This window comes from Delphinus delphis, chromosome 19 (assembly GCF_949987515.2).
Source record: "Delphinus delphis chromosome 19, mDelDel1.2, whole genome shotgun sequence".
NCBI classification, from domain to species: Eukaryota; Metazoa; Chordata; class Mammalia; order Artiodactyla; family Delphinidae; genus Delphinus; species Delphinus delphis.
In genome coordinates, this window is record NC_082701.1 from 53,447,323 (window position 1) to 53,468,168 (window position 20,846).

A 20,846-nucleotide genomic window follows, 5' to 3' on the forward strand; every position below is an offset into this window, starting at 1 on the left:
ATGAGCCGTGACAACGATACTCTCCTAACGTGTGCTAGTCACAGAGAGAAAGATGTTCACAGAAGCTTTTTTGTTTTGTTTTTGTTATATTGGCTAATTAGTTTTGCAAAGGTAATTTTTGCACGTGGTGAAAAATTTGAACTGTCCAAGAGGGTGTATAGAGAAGAGTCTGCATTCCTCTCCCTAGTCTCCCTTCCCTAGGGGCAACCACTACCACTACTGCCGTTTCCTTCCTGTAAGTTGTTGGCATGAAGGAAGGGGTAAAGGCTTGTTGCTTGTGACTTCTTGTTAAATACATCAGGTGGAATGTATTTTTTAAATCACATTTCCCTCCTGAAACCCCTCAGAAGTAAAAATACAGGGGTCAAAAAGGCATGGAACCCAAAGAACAAAGAGATTGGGAAAGAAAATAGCAGTAGCACGAATTTTGAAAGCCAGAGAGCAAATGGGCGATAGCAAATTGGCCAGGACCGTTAGCTTTGCAGAACTCCAGAATCTCAGAAACGGAGGTGTCAGACACATCCGAAAGTGGGAATGCAGTGACAGCTGAAAATCGGAGACACGGTTAAAGTTCTGTGTAAGATGCAGTTAGGTAAGACTCTCTCCCAAATCTCTGCTGCCAGGTGACACCATCCAACATTCTGGAAGAACATTAGGGGTTTCCTTCTTAGAGAGTTGAACCAGAGGGATTCTGGACTCAGAGAGTCTAAGAGTAGCTGTGGATAGGGTACCTTACTGAAAATAGGGGAAAAAATAGAAACATATATATTGAATGATCAGATCATTCCCCTTGGCTTGTGGAAGGCTGCCGGTCAGGCTCCACTTTCAGGAAGTAGATGGCAAAATCATTTCTTAGGAACGTGGCTTGACCAAGAAGAAAGATATTCTGAAATCAATAGTTGAGAATCTCTTAACCAAACAACATTAACCAGATTGCCTTAGTCAAAAGCTCTACTCAGGCACACAGATTCCTATTAGGTTAGTAGTGCCTCAGTACTGAGGACAGCCAAGACCTGAAGAAAAAAACCTCTTTCATGAGGGACGTGATAGAGCAGAAGAGAAGACCCTCAGAGGAAGCAGAAACAACCTTGGCAGAAGAACTGAACCTTAAAAGTCCTTTTTTTTTAATGTCTATGGACACATAAGAAAAATATTGTACAGTAAAACAGAAACAGGTTGCTATTTTTAAAGAAAGGAACGTCAAGTGAGAAAAGTTTTGGGGAGTTAAAAATATGATAGAAGATGAAAAACTCACCATAGATTTTGGAAGATGATGTTGAGAGACTCACTCACAAATAGAGTAAAAAGATAAAAGAAACAAGAAATATAGGGGATCGGTTGGCAGGGTTAAGAATAGCAGAGGACAGAGAAAATGGATGGAGGAATTTTCGGAAGAAGTATTTCAGTAGAGTTTTCCACCTCTGAGGTGTATGCGTTTCCAGATTGAAAAGGCAAGCTCAGTATCTATCTCAATGGATCTTTAAAAAAGAAAAAATAAAAGATCTACCATCATGTAATTTCAGAACACACGGGAAAGGGAGAGGATGCTGTAAGGTGAGACGGGGGGAGGGAGGGAGGGAGAAAGGAGAGAGCAAACAAACAACATTGTTGATGTAAAATACACTTTCTTTTTAAACTGTGTGGGGAAAATTGTGGTAATTTAAAAATTTGAGTAAACATCATTGGCTTGAATGTCGACCAAACTTACTCATTAGAAGGTCTATGCTGGTTGTCATTTAGTCGGTAGAAACACTGCATCCTATCGGCCAGCATCCTTTCTGATGGGCCACGTGTCTGTTCTGATTGGTTGCCGGCTTTTGTTTTCCTTCACGTGTTTCTTTCCATGGATACCATAAACTTAGCTCTAGTAGAGAGGCTCCCACTAATAGGTCAGAGTTTATCAGCAGCATTTGGCAATATATACAGTCAGATCAACCACTACTCCCACTTTTTTCAGGTGCCAGGATTTACAGTGGTGATGTGGAAAGCAGAGATAGCAGTGGCTCCTTTCCTGCTTGGGAACTTTACAAATTATTACTCCCCTTTTTTTTTCTTCCTCACTTGGTAGTTATATTAAGTCTCTGGGGAAATGAAAAGCCAGTCTTCTTTGAAAATCAGATGGAGAAATTCTGTCCTAATGCACTAACAGCTCTCCCCTCCCTTTCTGAATGATTCCAGACCCTCCGATCCCCTCTGGAGGGTTTGAGATAGAGGCGGCAGGGAATTATGCATCTGGTTTATTACCCTTGGGAGACTTGGCCATGAGAGGCTCCCATGTGAAACAATCCTATATAGGAAAACAAATGAGATTCTGCTTGGTGAAGCTCAGTTGAGCAGTGAAGTGGTGGGACTGAGCAGATGTAGGGCTTGGTGTGCTGAGGGCTTAGTGGGAGCGCCTATGGAAGAGATGGTAGAAAGACGATGCTCAGATATTTGAATACTTAGCATGTAGAGGGGGAGTCAAGCCCCCTTTTATGGTCTGACTCCAAAAGGCAGAAGCGGGTCTTACAGGTGGATGTAAACTCAGTGGGCAGCAGAACGGAGCTAAGAGCGTGGCCTCTGGAGTCAGGTAGCCTGGGATGGAGTCCCAGCATCACTGCTTACCAGCTGTTGACTTTGACCTTGGACCAGTTACTCAAACTATCTGGACTCCAGTATCTTCATCTGTCAATTGGGGTAATATTAGCATCCACTTACAAAACTATTCTAAGGATGACATCAGCGAACATATGTGAAAGATTACGACAGTGCTGGGCACTTAGTAGGCATCCCTGTGTTTGGGGCTTAGAAGTGGCACTCCCTGAGAGGCAGCACAAAGCACAAGGTATGGAAGATGATTCTGACATCTGCTGCTCTCTGAAAATTTTGTTATCATTGCAGTGGTCAAGCCGAAGCTGGCTGACAGCTTCATGGGGGTGGGAGAATGGGAGGGTTTGTGCAAAGCGCAGGAGGTAGGGTTAGAGAACTTTTCTAGTCCTTTCCACCTCCACTTGACGTGCTCAGGTCTGAGCCACGTGGTCTTTAGCTGGTTTAGCTGGGCTTAGAGCGCCAGCTTTCGGTCTGCCCCGTGCTCAGAGCCACTTATCAGAGGATCACCTGAGCTGCTACTCACTGCATGGCCATCATGGGGTCTAGTCCTTGTATGCTTTGCTCATCTACATCGTGGGATGCAGACTCAGGAATGGAAAACAAGAATGATGTTTTTCCTTCAATTCGCGCTCGGAGCAGAGCCAGCGGGTGTCCTGTGGGACATGAGAAACTCCAAATTTGGGGATGAAATCCATATTTAGAAAACAACAAAAACAAAAAACTTTGAGCAAGTTGCAAGGAAGGAACTGTGTGTCTGTCGGGTGCTAGGAAGCATAAAGGCGCGAAGTACAATGTATTTTGACACAACCGACTCACAGGCACAAGCCCACATCTGGGCTCCATCTCTCGCACCCCAGCTGCGTGCAGGTGGGAAAATGCTCTTATGGCTGAAGACAGGCCAGCCGCAGGCGCCGGGATCCTTGGCCTCCCATCAAAAGCCTGGCAGCCATGCGGTGGCCATGTTCAAGTGAATTTCATTCAATGTCTCGATACACAAAAATAACCATGTTATAATGGCTGCTGGTGGTAGCATTCTTTACTTTTGATTGCAAAACCCATGTGACCACATTAGAGAAAGTTTTCAGAACTGAAGGAAACACATCAAGTGAAATATCACAGGTCTCATACAATTTCTAAAATTTGTCTTTATTCTCTATCTTTTTTTTTCCCTGTGCTAATGAATATTTACACAGTTGTAACCAGCCTTTTTACTTAACATTATAACATAAGAATGTTCCCAAGTTTCATCTTAAGTCTTGTCACATATTTTTTTTTAAAGCTACCCAGTACTATCTTATATGCACTCAGTGTTTTAAATTACTGATTACATACTGTTGGACTTTAAATTGCTATCAGTTTTGCAGTGTGGTAGTATTGCTAGTTTTAGCTCTTCCTGTTTTGTTTTGTTTTTTAATCATTTACTTACATTAAGTGGGATTCCTGGATCAAAGAGTAGAAATGTTTTTATTACTCTTAACATTTTTTTACTTAAAGAGCAATGCCCTTCCACCTAAATAGTGCGTTTAATATGTGTTTATCTATTTTTTCTCCTCAGATCCCACTACCCTAGCAGAGGGAAAAGAGCACAGTGCATGTTTGGAAGACCCAAGGTAGAGACTGAACTGAACGAGGTAAGCTGCAGCCTGGTGGCGAGACGTGCAGCGAGGCCCAGCCGAGCCAGAAAAAGCAAACATCGGAAAGAAACAAGAGGCCACCACAGAACACGACAGCCTCTTGCGAAGGTACCATAATCTACTTAACCTTTCCCTGACGTGCAATGTTGTGATGGTTAATTTTATGCGTCAACTTGACTAGGTCACGAGGTCCCCAGATATTGGGCTAAACATTATTTCTGGGTGCGTCTGTGAGGGTGTTTCCAGAAGAGATTAGCGTTTGGCTCAGTAGACGGTGTGAGAGAATAGAAAATAATAGAACATATATATATATATATGTATTGGTCTTTGTGCCCTAAACCCTTTAGAGCTCCTAAAACCCGTGTAAGTTGCTAAGTGATAAGAACACTAGGAGCATCTATTATTCCATATTTGTCTTTGATCTTGTCTCTGACACAGGGGCTCCTAAAACTTGTAAATTTCTAAGTCATCAGAGCACTAAGCTCGTCTTCTGTTCTATTGAGGTGACGCTGGGTGCACTCCTGGATGGGGGCCTGGTCACCGGGAAGTCCAAGCTGTGGTTAGAAGCTTGGATTTTCAGTCCTCTCCCCGGGCCCGCGCCCTGTCCTCTAGAGAGGGGAGAGGGGCTGGAAATAGAGTTAATAACTGATCTTGCCTGTGTGAGGGATCCTCCATAAAAATCCCACTTGTAGGGGGTTTGGGAGCTTCCAGGTTGGCAAACACATCCACTCCAGGAGGGAGATGCACCCCAGCCCTACGGGGACAGAGCCCTGTGCCTGGGATCCTCCCGGACCTCGCCCTAGGTGTCTCTTCATCTCGTTGTTCATCTGTGTCCCTTATGATGCCCTTTGTTAAACTAGTAAAATGTAAGTAAGTGTTTCCCCGAGTTCTGTGAGCTGCTCTAGTAAATTCATCGAATCTGAAGAGGGGGTCGTGGGAACCCCCGGTTTGTAGCCAGTTGGTCAGAAGCCCAGGTGACAAACTGGACTTGTGGTTGGCATCTAATGTGTGGTCAGTTGGGGCGGGGAGCAGTCTTGTAGGACAGAGCCCTTCACATGTGGGATCGGACGCCGTCTCCAGGTAGGTAGTGTCAGAATCGAGTTCAATTGTAGGACACCCTGCTGGGGTTGTGGATTGTTTGGTGTCTGGTGACCAGAGTGCTGTGAGTGTCCTGTGTGAGGAGTAGAGGAGACACACAGGAGGAAGGCTGAGTTTTTTCTAACTCAGGAGGAGGACTGGGTCGTTTTTCTAATGCACTGAGTAAAGCAGACAGCGCTCCCCAGTGTGGGTGGGCGTGACGCAGTCTGTTGTGGGCCTGTATTCAGGCTCTGTCCATCTATCCTATTGATTTGGTTTATCTTTTTTGTGTGTGTTATAAGCAATGTTTCAGTGACTACCCCTGAACATGCCAAGAGTGGACTTCCTGGGCCGTGCTCTTCAAGGGTTTTCTCAAGGTTCCTGATACACACTGTCAAGTTGTTTTGAGAAGGCCCGCCCCTCTCACACTGCTGCACACTGAGAGGTGGTGTCAGCATCCCTGAGTGGGCAGTGTTTCACACGAGAGCACGGGCACCATCAAAACCCTGACACTCCCCACTCCTCTCCACTTTGGGGTCCTCGGTTCTGCCTGCCCGTGGGGCTTTTCCAGTGCCTCTCATTTTTATCACCCCTCAGATAACCCGCTTTCCTCCGTCCTTCCCCAAATGTGTTTCATCAGGAGTCCAAGCCCAACTTGTAAGTTAGCTAGCTATAGGATTTGGGGCCCGTCATTTAAATTCATTGGCATCCAGTTCTCTCATTTGCCAAGTGAGAGGATTTTACTACATAATCGCTAAGGTCCTCTCAGTTACAGTTTTATTTATAATATTGAATAATTGAAAATAACCTAAATGTTCAACAACAAGGTTTGGTTAAGTAAGTCATGACATATCCAGATGGTAGAATACCAAACAGTAATTTTTTTAAATGTATTTTTATTATATCGCACGAGAACAACTCATGTTCATCATGCTAAGTGACAGCAGCATGACACTGTGCGATTCCAGATTTGTATGTACAAATCTTAGTGTGTAAAATTAAACAGAAACATACCGTAAGACTAACAGCAGTTCTCTGTATGATTGTATTATTGGTAATATATAATCATAAAAATGCATTTTCTTTCATTGTAAAAATCAGATACTGAAGTGGGATCAGCTTAAAGCTCCTTGGCCTCTGTGCAGGTTTTCTTGACCTTTAGGCAGGGTTAGGCCCTTTGTCCTGAGCTCCCACTGTATCTAGAACAAGCCTTTGTTACAGCCAACACTACCCTGCATCGTAACTGCCAGCCAACATGTCTGCTTCCTACTGAATTCTGAGGCTCCTGACGGCAGAGTTCTTGTCTTGTTTATCACTCTAGCATGGCGCCTGGCACTTAGAACACGCCAGGCACATGCTGACTAAATGTTGAAACAATGTCTGTTGAAACTATAGACCAAAGTGATCAGATTTAATTCTGAGGCTTGGTATTGCCCACTCCTTTTCAGATTCCACAGTCAGCAACACAGGCATCTCAGATAATATTTTTCCTAAAAGCTTTGCCTACAACTTGGGTAAATTGCCACTGCGAGACGGGTGCTGCTTGGGTGTCTGGGTGGGAAAGTTCCTTTGAGGGATGTGGAGACATCGGACAGCTCTACCTAGCGGCATCCAGCATTTGCGCATGCATCTACCTCCCTTACTGGGATTCCTTGCTCACCGTGCAACTTCCAAGTTGTAATTTGGCTTCCTGTGGAAATGTCAAAACAGTAAATGTGCTAGCTGGTCTGGAGGGCGTAAGAGACTGTTCCCTCGGGCAGTTGTGTTTCTCATGGTAAATTAATGAATTGGCAAAATTTGGATTCTGTTGACCCAGTGAGGTGCCGCCACCCTGTGAAAGTCCCTTGGCATGCTTCGTACCATCTATCTTATCTCCAGCAATAGTGGAGAATCAGAGGGGAGGGCTCGTTGTCCGGAATGCTAGGGAAAGGATACCCAGGGTGGAAGGGAAGCTGCCGAGGTAAACTTCGGACACAACTGGACAGCTGTGGACAAACCTTCAGGTTTGGGTACAAGAAAGTTTTGGTATGCATTAATTCCACACGTGACAAGGAGAAGACCAGGACAAACTATGCTATGATCCATTATAGTTACACGTTAACAGAAAAGGCACTAAGATGTCCTTAGCCATTTACACTCTAAATTGTTTCTCCTTGTGTCTGTAACTAATCTAATTGATATTCATGTTTAGCTACTGTATATATATATGTCTGTATATATGTGTATATATAGTTTTTAACAGAAAAGGCTTTTATTTATTTATTTTCAATTTTTGAATTTTATTTTAGTTTTTTATACAGCAGGTTCTTATTAGTTATCTATTTTACACATATTAGTGTATACATGTCAATTCCAATCTCCCAATTCATCACACCACCACCACCCGCCCCGCCGCCGCTTTCCCCCCTTGGTATCCATACGTTTGTTCTCTACATCTGTATCTCTATTTCTGCCCTGCACACCGGTTCACCTGTACCATTTTTCTAGGTTCCACATATATGCATTAATATACGATATTTGTTTTTCTCTTTCTGACTTACTTCACTCTGTATGACAGTCTCTAGATCCATCCACATCTCAACAAATGACCCAACTTCGTTCCTTTTTATGGCTGAGTAATATTCCATTGTATATATGTACCACATCTTCTTTTTTATTTATTTGTTTATTTTTAACATCGTTATTGGAATATAACTGCTTTACAATGGTGTGTTAGTTTCTGCTTTATAACAAAGTATCTCAGCTCTATGTATACATATATCCCCATATCTCCTTCCTCTTGCGTCTCCCTCCCACCCTCCCTATCCCACCCCTCTAGGTGGTCACAAAGCACCTAGGCAAATAGGATCATGGCACTCCCATGTGTGAAAATCGCCTTTGGCTCTCTGTGAGTACCACATAAAGTCTAAATTCCTGAGCTGGTATAGAAGGGCTTTCACAATCTGACACCATTCCCCATAATATGGCCCATGTCCTAGACACACTGCAGTCTTCAGATTGTTCAGATGAGCTTCCTGCCTCATCATGCTTCTTTGTCTTTGCACCCCCTATTATTCTGCCTGGAATGCTTCCCCCTGCCTCTTTGGAAATTTTGTTTGCATCCTTCAAAACCAAGATAATCCATCATGTCAGCAAACATAGTTTCTTGCTCCCTCCTTTGGGTTTTCACAGTCCTTTAAACAAACCTATTCTCTAGCAATTACCCTCGGTATTATAAATACCTGTTTGCGCATGTTCATTTCTAACTAGACTATGAACTTCTTGAGAGCAGAGGCCTGCCATTCATCTCTGCGGAGCCAGTGCTTAGCTCAGAGTCTGACTCATCATAGATCCTTAATTCAAGTTTATTGAATTTATTAATCAAGCCATAACCAAGGCATCCCATCCATTTAATTGCAAATGAAGTCACAAAGATGGAATTAACAGCCTCATTTTTTTTCTTCCAGTTTTACTGAGATATAGTTGACGTACAGCATTGTACAAGTTTGAGGTATGTGGCATAATGCTTTGATCTACATACATCATGCGGTGATTATAAGTTTAGTGAACATCCATCATCACATAGATACAAAATTAAAGACACAGAAAAAATTAGAATTAAAAATTTTTTCTTGTGCTGAAACTCTTAGGCTTTACTCTCTTAACAACTTTCATATATAACCTACAGCAGTGTTATAGTACATCGTACATTATATACCTAGTACTTATTTACCTTATAAGTGGACGTTTGTTCCTTTTGACTGCCTTCATCCAATTCCCCCTCCTCTCAACCCCCCTCCTCTGATAACCACAAATCTGATCTCTTTTTCTATGAGTTTGTTTTGTTTGTTTGTTTGTTTTTTTAATGCGGTATTCGGGCCTCTCACTGTTGTGGCCTCTCCTGCTGTGGAGCACAGGACGCGCAGGCTCAGCGGCCATGGCTCACGGGCCCAGCCGCTCCGCGGCATGCAGGATCCTCCCGGACCGGGGCACGAACCCGTGTCCCCTGCATCGGCAGGCGGACTCTCAACCACTGCGCCACCAGGGAAGCCCTATGAGTTTGTTTTTGAAGTGTGATTGACCTACAACATTATGTGTTATGTACCAGCCTCATTTTTATCAGCGTCCTGATAAAGAGATGACAAACACTGAGTGCTTCTCACAATGCCAGCTCATGCAGAGCACAGAAAAGCGTCCAAAGGCATTGGCCCTGGCCTTGAGTAGATTATAATAGAGTGGGAAAGATAAGACTTCCATTCATGAAACAAATGGAGGACAACATTAAGAACGTTGGAAAGCCATGCTGGTTGTAGCAGGCATCTGAACTGCTGGGGCTTGAGGCCAGAAGGAATGCGAGCAAGTCCTCCCTCACAGCCCGCCGTCCTTCCTAGTAGCACCGTTGGCAGGTAGGGTCACTTGGAATCTAGTGAGGGAGGCGGGAGGGAGACATTGCAATGCGTGTGCTCAGAAAAGTTTTCCATATGAAGCTAGATGAAACGTACTATTGAGGAATATGTGGTTTGGGGATTGGTAAAGAAGAGGGTTGGGAGGAAAGCATTTGAGAAGGTGAAATGAGGTGGGAAAATGCTGGATATTGGAGTCTAGAGGCACAGGCAATCTGAATCAGATCTTTAGGCACCACAGTTGTTTGAAGAATTCCGTTGTGCTGTGTAGCCAGAGATAGCAATAAAAACAATAAAATCTGTTCTTCTCTTTTGCTTTACCATCTACACAACGCTTATGGATCCTTGAAATAGTCATTGGGTCCTTATGACAGTCCTATCTGGTGTGCTGGGTGCTTAGAGGTTGAGTCTTCCTTGACCTCATCACACCACACCCCATCTTAGGCTAAGACAGAAACCCTCCCCCATGCTCCAGAGGGCCCCTGAGCTTCCCTCTGACATGGCATGTTCACATGCTATGCTTATTGGTTTATTCCTGGGGAAAATAGGCACCATGTCTTATCTGTGCCCAGTACCTGGAATAAAATAGGAGTTTGGTGAATGTTTGCTGCATGAGTGATTGAATGCATGGATGTAATACAATGCATGGCAATCCTACTTGCTATTATGTTATCTCTGTCAAGTGTCTCATTCTCCACCTGAGTTCACAAGCTACTCAACAAGTCCCCAGCAGTAAACCCAAAGATCACACCCCATCTCAGAATCCCCAGCCTGCCAAACATAGAATGGACAGAGTTGCCCAAGGATCAGCTGGAGCTATCCCTCCTCCAGACGTGGAGTTACTGTAGGCTGAATAATAAAGATAACAGAGCTTTGAGCCTGGCATGGCATGCCTGCTAGAGCACAGAAACAGACATGACCCAGCAGCCCCAGGCTCTGCTGATAACAAAGGCTTTCTGAGCAATGGTCCTTCAAAGCAACAAATCAAGACAGACAGCCTGCCAAAAACATGCTGACCCAGCAGACTCAGAATCCCTTACCCGCTGAGAAACAGCCCTCCCAGCCCATCCATCACTTAGACAACTCAAATTAGATGGTGAGAACATCAAAGAAGCAGAGTGTGCCTTTGTGGCTGTAGGAAAGCTCCTGGGCAACCTTGCCCCACATACTCCCCTCCCTGCCTCTCAGGGAGCCTGAGGAATAAATACCTTCATCTGCCTGTCAGATTTCTACCCATCCTCCAAGGCTCAGCTCCAATGCCACCTCCTCTGTGATGCCTTCACCCATCTCAGAACAGCATATTAGTAGGTCAAGAGTAGGTTTTGATGTTGTTCAGGGCAAGAGTCTCTGCACTGCCCATATTCTCATCTTCTGATCCATCACCTCTTCCCCTAAAGAGGTACATATAAGGGGAAGCTCTATGGGGAACAAAGAACCCCTTTTTACCCAACATCCCAATGCAGAGCTCTCTGAAAGAGCAGAATTGAATGATAAAACTTGAAACTCAGATTGGGCTTCCATCTCCTCCCAGAGCCAGCACCCTAGTCCTGGGTCTTAGCACTCTCAACATGGCAAGGATGAGTGTTCAGGTGTGTGGGAGGGAGGAGACTTTGTCAGTCTCAGGCAGGCTCCCAGTTCACTCATCAATCCTGCCACATGGGAGGGGCGGGTGGGAGAGGGGAGAGATTGATTGATTGATTATTGCTTATTCTTTTCAAATCGGTTGACCCCACTCATGTATAAATATGGCTTGGTTAATGGCTTGGACTGTGATCAATCATAATAGCAAAGGGTAGTGTGGGGCACCTTCCTTTCAAATGTGACTTTTAACCACTGATCACACATCCATGGAATCAGATTTTTAAAGCGACTCTTCAGCACTCAACATCCATGTTCTGATTTGAATCCACAAATGCCTCGTGAACCATCTAAGAGGAGGGAGAATGTGCAATCTCTTCATCCTGTCCTTGACCAGAGCATTTAAGACAATTTATCCTATTTCACGTGCTTCAGCGTACAAAGAACAGGTTCTGCTGCTATAACAAAAATTCTTGATTTGGGGGCAGGGCAGTCTAAGATGGTTAAACAGCAGGTGTGCCCCACCTCCAATAATATTTCCCTGCCTCTACAGTTACAGGCATGCCCCACCCCCAGCAGTCTCCTACAGCCTTGCTAAAACCAGTGAGTGGCCAGACAGGGGATGCCCCTTGATCACCTGGCCCTGGCGGCCAGAGGGGCTTGCGTTCCTGGGCCCCCTGGGGCTATAACAATTGGAAAAACAGTTCTGGGCAGACTGCCACACATTGGGCACTGCTCAAACAGCAGACTGAAGCACAACTCCAGTCTGCTTGTGAAAAAGGTCTATTTACTTGTCCTGGAGCTTCAACCTGAGAAAGTAAAATTATCTATAATTACAGTAATTACATAAGGGATACACAAAATAAAAAGATGTAAAATATGACATCAAAAATGTAAAGCATGGGAAGAGGGACTAAAAATATAGAGTTTTTAAGATGTATTCAAACTTAAGTTATCAACTTAAAATAGACTGGTATATGTATGGCTGTTATGTGTGAACCTCATGGTAACCACAAAGTAAAAACCTATAGTAGATACAAAAAAAAGATAATGAAAAGGAATCTAAAGATAACACTAAAGAAAGTCATCAAACCACAAGGGGAGAAAGCAAGAGAAAAAGAAAAGAACAGAGAAGAACTAGAAAAACAACCAGAAAACAACACAGTAGCAATAAGTATATACCTATCAATAATTACTTTAAATGTAAATGGACTAAATTCTCCAATCAAAAGACATAGAGTGGTTGAATGGATTAAAACAAACAAACAAGATTCATCTATACGTTGCCTACAAGAGACCAACTTCAGAGGTAAGAACACACACAGACTGAAAGCAAAGGGATGGAAAAAGGTATTTTCTGCAAATGGAACATAAAGAAAAGAGAACTCTCCTACACTGTTGGTGGGACTGTAAATTGGTGCAGCCACTATGGAAAACAGTATGGAAGTTCCTCAAAAAATTAAGAATAGAACTATCATGTGATCCAGCTCTTCCACTTCTGGGTATTACCTGAAAAATATAAGAACAGTAATTCAAAAAGATAAACACACCCCTATGTTCACTGCAGCATTATTTACAATAGGCAAGTTATGGAAATAACCTAATTATCCATTGGTGGATGAATGGATAAAGAAGATGTGGTATGAAATCCTGCCATTTACAACAACATGGATGGACCTTGAGGGTATTATGCTAAGTGAAACAGATACCATATGATTTCACTTGTATGTAGAATCTAAAAAAATTGAACCAACCAAACAAAACAAAATTCGTAGATACAGAGAACAGATTATTGGGTAGAGAACAGACTGTTGGTTACCAGAGGAGAAGGGGGTTGGGGGGGCAGAAATGGGTGAAGGGGGTCTATTTATGGTAATGAATGGTAACTAGACTTACAGTGGGGATCACTTTGTAGCATATATAAATATCAAATTACTGTGTTGTACGCCTGAAACTAATATAATGTTATATACCAATTTTTACCTCAAATAACTTTTTGACAGCCTGTAGTATCTCCTCAGATACTTTAGCTGAGAAAGAGTGGAGACCAAGGTTTCACATCCATTGGGGTGGCTGGGTCTTCTGGCATTGGTGAGGGAGAGGTTAACCGTGATGTGGCAGCCAGGGCCTCTTAGCCATGGGTTGCCATAGAGACAGTCCTGTGATACTCAGTACTATAGGCAACCGTACCAGGCAGCCTCTCCTTGCTCAGCCTATAGCAGGCATGATGCTGGAGATGGCCGCCCTGGTCTTTCCTTTTCCCATTTAGAGACCTCAGAAACTGCTGCCCTGAGGATCCATGTGAAAGAACTTCTATACTTCTGGTACATTTTCCTGCTCTTTTGCCCTTTTTCTGGGAAACAAGCAAAGCAAAACAAAACAAGAGCTCTGTTTTAGAAAAAAAAAAAAAACTCAGAGGGGACCTGCAGTTGGTGAGCTGCACAGAGAAGCATTGCCCGGACTGGGGTTAGACAGGGCCCATCTCTATTCTGAGATCTTTCTTCCTTGTCAGATGATCATTTATCCAAACCTTCCCAGACTCAGAAGTGGACCCCTGACCTGGCTGTCTTGCCAGCTGTCAGAGCACGCCATTAAAATGCTCTTCCTAATTCTAACGAAAACAAAGATAATATGTTCTAACACAATGCTAAACACTTTAAATACTTTACCTCCATTTTATAGATGAGAAAATTGGGATACAGAATGTCCAGTGACACGCCTAAGGTCATACAGCCGGTTGACTCCAAAGTTCATGCAGTAACTACTCTGCTGTTCTGTCTCTGATGCTTGGCTGAAACTAACCTCCCCTGTGACTTCTCCTCATTGGTCCTTATTCATTCTGGAGCAATAGAGGATGAATTTCCTTCTGTTTCACAGCCTTGTCCCTTGGAGAAAACGTTCATGATAGCCTTCAGTGAACTGAAAGCTCTGTGGGCAATTGTGAGAAATGGTTATGCTCAGAAGGCAGCGTTTTGCCTCTCCTCGTTCCCTTCTTCTCCACGATAAACATCGCTGTTTATCCTTAAAATGTATAATAAGCGTTCCTGCTCATTATTCCCAACAAACGCATTGATCTCAGTCTTTCCAGAAAAAGGCAGACAACCCTTGATCGCTGCGCCTCCAGCCACCCCCTCCACTACCCAGCATCAGGCCAGCAGGGATGACATCTGCCCCTCACCACACCATCAGCTTACACACTGTCTGGCAGCCACTGAGGGAGGAACAACCTAGGAGGCTGCACTCAGTCCCTTGGTCCCAAGAGTGGTGTCCGTCACAACAGGTCATCTGACTTCAAGCAGACTTTGGGAAGACAATTTGGTGACAGTTTAGTGACAGACAGGATGCACCTTTGGGTATTGACTAATTGTCAGGCACGGGTTGAATTCCCCAGAAACTCACCTCTCCTTCTGCACTGTGCCCTCAAAGAACAAACCTACAATCAAAGGATGAGGGTGATTTTTCTCATCCCATTGGATCATTTTGTAGGTAAGGAAACTGAGACCCAGAAAGATGAGACTATGTTACCCAACAGAGGCAGCACCAGGAGCCAAATGCAGGTCTGTCTGAATCCAAAGTCTACCTTCTTAACCACCACGCCATAAGGCATACTGGTCATCCCAGTCTCTGGCATGGACCAAGCACCCTGACTCTAGGAAATCTCTAAAACGGACATTGTAAAGTACCATATAGAATTGGTGTGAGTGCTACACGGGATATAATTCGTCATGTTCCTAGCACAGTGCCAAGCATGGAGTGGCTTCTCCATCAGAGGTACCCAGTGTCGTCAGCAGGGACTGGGACCCATCTCTCTCTCGTGTTTCTCTGGTAGGGCCTCTGTACATCTGCCTCACTGGCGCTCCTTATCACAGCAGGGGCAGGGATGGCACTGTTTGGGGCAGAGAACAAGGCAACAGCCAAAGCTTGGCCCTCAGTGAGCTTGCAGTTCAGCAGAAGACAAAGGGGCGACACCCATCTTCTGCATCTTCTCTGCGGAATTTGATGCAGCTGTGTGATCCCTCCTTCTTGAAGACCCTTACTCTCGTGGTTCCTGAGAGAGCACTGTCACTCTTTTTCCTTCCTACACAACCGTGAACTCTTTGGCTGACTCTTCATTCTCCCCTGGATCTCTTCATGTTGGGGCCCTCAGGGCTCTTCCCTCTCATCTCCAAAGAGCCCTTATTCTAGGTGACGTCATCAGGTCTCATGATGCTAAATACCAAGTGGACGCTGATAGCCTGAGCTTTTTCTCTTCAGCCTTAATCCCTTCCTAAGCTCCAAGCTCTAATATCCAACAAACTACATGATGTTTCCCATCTGATATTTCCTGGGCTTCTTAAACTGAACATTTCCCAAACCGAACTGTGATTCCCCATGCCAAACCGATTTCTCTCCCCCACTCCCATCACACTTACCTTTGGTTCCCACAATTGATTCGTTCAGTGTGTGTGTATTGAGTGTCATCATTATGCCAAGCATTATATTCTAAGCAGCAGAGAACAAGATAAAGTAAAAAAGACTAAGTCCCTTTTTTCATAAAGCATATAGTTTAGTAGGAGAGCCAGAAGAGAACCAATAATTCATTTAATAAATAACATACTGTACTTTTAGAGACCAATACTTGCCCCTCCCTCTACATCCCATGTTGCTAAAGCCAAAGTGTTTAAAGTCATTCTTGACTCCTGCCTTTCTCTTACCTTCTCTCTCTCTCTCTTTCTGTTTTTTGTTTGTTTGTTTGTTTTTGGCTATGCAGCTTGTGGTATCTTAGTTCCCTGACCAGGGATTGAACTCAGGCCCTCGGCAGTGAAAGCACCGAGTCCTAACCACTGGACCACCAGGGAATTCCCTCCTTTACCTTCTCTGTTCAATCTACTGGTGCGTTCTATCAGCTCTACCCCCCAAATACTTCTATTTTGAATAGAGTTCTTAGTGGTGAGGTGTTGATAATGGATAGGATAAGGAATGATCACAGAACAGGCCATATGCTATGTCTGGAGAAAAAAAAGGAATAAGATGAAAAAACAATATTCGTCCATTCTTTAGAGAAACACAGGGAACAGTGATCCATCTCCAAACACACTCACTTTGGTTTGCGGGGCAGTTCATGTTCTTGCTGCCTTTGGGTTTTGTATTGCTCCAGGACTCCATTCTTTGTGGTGGGGCTCCTATGATTCCTTATCTTGCTGAAGTGGGGTGGTGGTACTTGTCTTGCCATTGTATTCACGCCAAGAAAGATCTCAGATTGTTCTATGAAGCCTGACAGAGGCACAGGTGCAGGTGGATACCATTCCATGCCCCACCGTCCTCACTGATATATCTCTGCCCCATCCTGTGAGTCAGACCCTTAGAAGTGTCTTGCAATGTTCAAAGGAGGGCTTTCCTCGTGGGGTAAGCTAGATGGAACCCCAAAATAAAAATAGCAGGCATAGCAGGTGTCACTTCTGCAGGGTGGTCATGCAATGATCTGTTAGACATGGCTGGACATAGAAATGGGGGGCAGGAATGGCGTTTCTCCATTGTCCTTACACAAATGGAGACTGGGGGTCTGCAGGGTCTCACCTGGCTCCCACGTGGTTCCCGAGTCCTGGCAGTTTTCAGAGCTTTCTCTATGACGTGGGGTGAACGTTGGGAAGATCCTCACGTCGACTCCTTACCTTTCTGTCTGGTCCCACTGGGTCTCATCCAGACTCTACTTCTCTCTTTTTCCTTTCCCAGCCTGGCATTGAGGGTGAATGGAGAAGAGCCTTGCTTTCCCAGTCTGTACAAAATCTGTCGCTGGAGTCCCACAGTTCTCCCCTTCCTCCTGAGACCTCACGTTCCAAAGCTCAACAGCAAGACTTAACCACTTTGTCAGTCTCCTGAGGCAACTCTGTAGAATGTCTAGCTGGCCGAATGATGAAATAAGTATGAGAAAAACACATCAAAATAGCACATCAGAATCTCTCCACAACGATTGTTGTCATGGAGGAAGGTCCAAAATGGTGAGGCATGCTGCATCTATAAATATAAGACTCGTGGAGTTTATGAAGAGTCCCCATGTGCTAATCTCCCTTCATCTTCTCATCAGTGCTGTGAATTAGTTACAATTAACACAGACAGATGATAGGTAAAGAGCTAGTGCTTAAATGCGGGTTTTCTGCTTAAGTTTAGTGCATTATTCAATCCCAGGTGAGAATTCATGACTACCAGTTCTAATAGATCTCTAGTCTGGGCCATCTGAATTTCCCTCAAATAGCCAACTTAAGGCATTTCTCCCTCCCTCCCAGATGTGGACAGCTCATCAGGGAAGTCATAGGCTCACTGCCCTTACTCATTGCCCCGAGTGAGCCCTGGCCTGTTGTTTTCTACCATTCTCTGGAGAGAGAGGCCTGATTTGAAGTCAAGACAGGAAGATGGGTCTTTAGAAAGTGGCGGGGAGGCGCAAGCAGGCTTCCAGGCGACTTTGATGGGGGTGGGAACGAGTTGCACACTTGAGCTTTAAAGAGCAGAAAACAGACGTGAGGTGTTCAAAGCACGAGCAGCACGAAGGGCTTGGTGCTGACGTTCCTTCTAATTTGTTTTTAATTAGACATTTTTCAAGGGGGTCGGGGGAACCTGAAATGCTTCTATGAGGATCTGAATTTTAACCCATCTGCTGGGAGCCCTTTAAGGACACTGTGGCCTTCCATCCTTCTTGTTCTTTTCCTAGACAGGAATGGAGCTGAGGGGAATCTGGAGCGGACCTTCTCAGCTTTGGGTGGAGAGAGGCTATTTTTTGTTTCTCCTGATTGCAGCGTGGTAGGGCGTAGGGGCAGGAATGGAGGCCTGCAGTTTATATAATTTGGGGAGGCCTCTTTAAGAAGAAGAAAAAAATTGGTAGAAGAACCAGTATTTACTTAGAATGAGAAAACAGTCAAAACAAATTTCTAGAGCCTTGGAAACTTAGCTACCTTTTTTTTTTTTAAAAAAAAAATCTCTTCAGACAATTTACAAAAATAAAAAAGAACAGCTTAAATAGAAACACTTTCGGATGACATCCTGGTGTCCCCACTCCTCCTGGAACATTCTGCAACTCCCAGAGACTCTCAGCATTACAGGGTCTCTACAGGGGTGGGGGACCCGGAAACTTAAGCTCCATTAGCTTCGTGGGAAATCGCTGCGGGGAGGAGGTGGGACAGGCATCAGTGAGGGTGGCTGACAGCGGGTCGCAGGGAAGAGGATGTCATGGGGGGTAATTACCCTTCCCCCCACCTTGGGAGCATCCCTGGGTTGTGGGGAGGCAGCCACCCCACAACTGATCCCATATCAAGCAGGTAGGGCATCTCCGCTCAGCAGTCTGGGGACCCACCAGCAGGCTCAGCTGGCTGAGGGCATCTTTCAAGGCTCCTCCCACTTCATTCCAGCCTTCAAGTGGTGGCCAAGGAAGGCTCCAGATTGGAGCATTTTAAGCTTTTCTCCTGTGTGGATCCCTTTGGGAATATAGACTCTTTCCCCGGAGTCCCCTGGGAACTTCCCTCCGTGTTTCTTCTCCAGCCTAGAGGGAATGAGACTTCTGCTCTCTACCCATCTGGGGTAGGTCTGGGTGAGGGGACTCCATCTCTCTGCCAACCCCACCTACAGACTTCTCACAGAGGCGAGAGGTGTTGCCAATCTGACGGCCCCCCATTTTTTTTCTACTGTTTCAATATAATTTTATTAGCAGTTATTACATCAGAATTCACATTTACAGGATCCAAAGGACTATCTTAGAAAATTTTAAAGTATATGTAGTTAGATTTTAACAGTAAAATAGAACATATTCTCATTATAGCACAGCCCTTGAAAAGTCAAGAATAATACTGAGAATTAAGTACAGTTCTATCAAGAACTAGAAATGAATTCTGTGTGCATAGTGTGACTTAAAGTTCCATGGAAGTATAATACGTCTATGGATGTGAATTTCAGTGGCAAACATCATTAACTTCCAAACAACTGACACCAAAGGAATTTCCAATCAAAGCACAAGCATGGTGGCTTTCGTTCAATGTAGAGCTGTGATAATTCTATAAAGAGACCCTGAATCCTTAAGTCTTGTGACATGATTTTATGCTGTGACACTAATACAAAACACGTCAACTCCAATGCATAGATTCTGATGTATCATGACAAGAATATGGCCTTTTTCTATATCAGTGTGTTTAATGACTGTCCCGACAGGACCCAAGATCACTTTCTTCTTTTACTTCTGACTCCAGGCAAGGTGGATCCCCTCCCCTAACCCCGTCCCTGCGCGTCAAGGATAAGGCCCCGCTCCCTTTCCAGGCTGGCTGGCCAGACCCTCATGTCTGCTCCAGCATCTGCAGCTGTACCTGGGAGGTGAGGCAGGCAGGCGGTCCTTGCTCGCGTGGCTAATGGGGCAAGAGAGCTCGGTGTGCACCACAGACCCAGCATTTCTGTAAGACGAGGAAATCCTTCTGGGCTCTCTGGGCTTGTGCATCGGCACACATCATCAGAGGAGCTCTGCCCTGGGAAGCCTCAGATGCTGGCTCATGAGTTCTGATTTACAGGCTTTTTTTTTTTTTTTTTTTTTAATGAGTTCCCTATTTCGCTATTTTTCCTTGATTAAGTCTCCTTCAGTTGAAAACCCAAAAGGAAGGAGAAATGTGTGACAGGATTCAAGTACCGGAATGGCATCTGTGCCCCAAGCGCTCCCGAGTGCACACATGCAATTTTGCATCTCATTGCAGTGGTGCCACAAATCTTTCTAAGGAAACCAAGGAGATCCTCTAAAACAACGCTTGCCAAACACGAATGGGCACGGGAATCTTGTTCGAGTGCAGACCCCGACTGAGGAAGTCTGGGGTGGGGCTTGAGACCTACGTTGAGTTTGCAAGTTCCTGAGCAATCTCAATGCTCCTGACCCAGAGCATCTAGATCCTCAACCACTCAAAGGCGGTCTGGCACCAGCACCGCCTAGGACCTTGTTAAAAATGCAGCATCTCAGGCCCTACCCCAGAAACCTTGGCCACCACTGAGTAGCTGACAGCCCTCTCATTTTTTCCCCCTGCAATCTCATCCAGGATTATACGATATAAACGGTTGCAGCTGTGCTGAGCAGGACTTAGTTAACTTAGAGGCTGGTCAGATAGGAAAATCACTAATTTCCCCAAGGAGCCAGGGCGATGCCACCAGCAGCTGGTCCCCCTCTGTGAGTCATTGGAAGCTGCAAACAAGACCTCGTGCGATGTTTGTGGAAGGTAATGTGGATGAATTAATGATGATGCAGGAGCCGTCGCAGAGGTGATTCTTGACGCTCTTAATTGCGCCATTTCTCAACCTTAATGCTGCCTCGCTGCCATTTCTGAATTATATGTCCACACACATCCAGAGACACACACATCATAGATTAATTCTCCCGCTCAAACTGATGAACTACCCAACACATAATTTATACTCATTTATATTTGCCCTAATCTAGCCAAACTCTTTTCTTTCTACTCTGTCAGCCAGAGTGCTTTGAGAAAATTAGTCTTTAGACGGCACCCCTGTATTCACTGTCCGTGTAAGTCCATTCCAAAGCTGTACCAGAAAATCAGGGCTGAGAAAGTTCTAGGCTCTTTGCCGACCGCAT

General features: G+C 44.7%; 1 protein-coding gene across 2 annotated transcripts in view; it reads left to right on the plus strand.

Moving 5' to 3' along the window:
* ADPRM (ADP-ribose/CDP-alcohol diphosphatase, manganese dependent) overlaps nt 1–20,846 on the plus strand; it is a 390,622-nt gene that overhangs the window by 217,608 nt on the left and 152,168 nt on the right. For both annotated transcript variants that reach the window (XM_059997159.1, XM_059997160.1), the window contains exon 7: nt 4,145–4,331. The gene's annotated coding sequence lies outside the window, so the exon portion shown is untranslated. The remainder of the gene's footprint in view (nt 1–4,144; nt 4,332–20,846) is intronic.